Raw genomic sequence first — 304 nt, 5'->3', positions numbered from 1 at the left:
TGGCAACACAGTCCTGCTGCCATTTGCACATATTCTGCATGTACTCTCATAAAATTAAACAACAATCAATTTTTGATAAAAAAAGCTGTAATATACTAAAATTATTTATTTGTTTGAACGTGCGAACTCTAACTGCGCACATAATTAGGGTACTCACAGTTCTATATTATCTACTGTGTTAATTTTGCCACCTGGTAACTTTAAAATATTTTACCATGTGGTAACTTTGTTTGTTGTTGGTTCCCATACTAATTAGAGATAACACTTTTGGGCAAAATTACTAGACTTTGTCTCATGTTTATGT

The sequence above is a fragment of the Rhagoletis zephyria genome, unplaced genomic scaffold, assembly GCF_001687245.7.
Source record: "Rhagoletis zephyria isolate East Lansing unplaced genomic scaffold, Rhagoletis_zephyria_1.1 Rzeph_scaffold_00160, whole genome shotgun sequence".
Classification (NCBI taxonomy): domain Eukaryota; kingdom Metazoa; phylum Arthropoda; class Insecta; order Diptera; family Tephritidae; genus Rhagoletis; species Rhagoletis zephyria.
Note: the sequence above shows the minus strand (reverse complement) of the source record.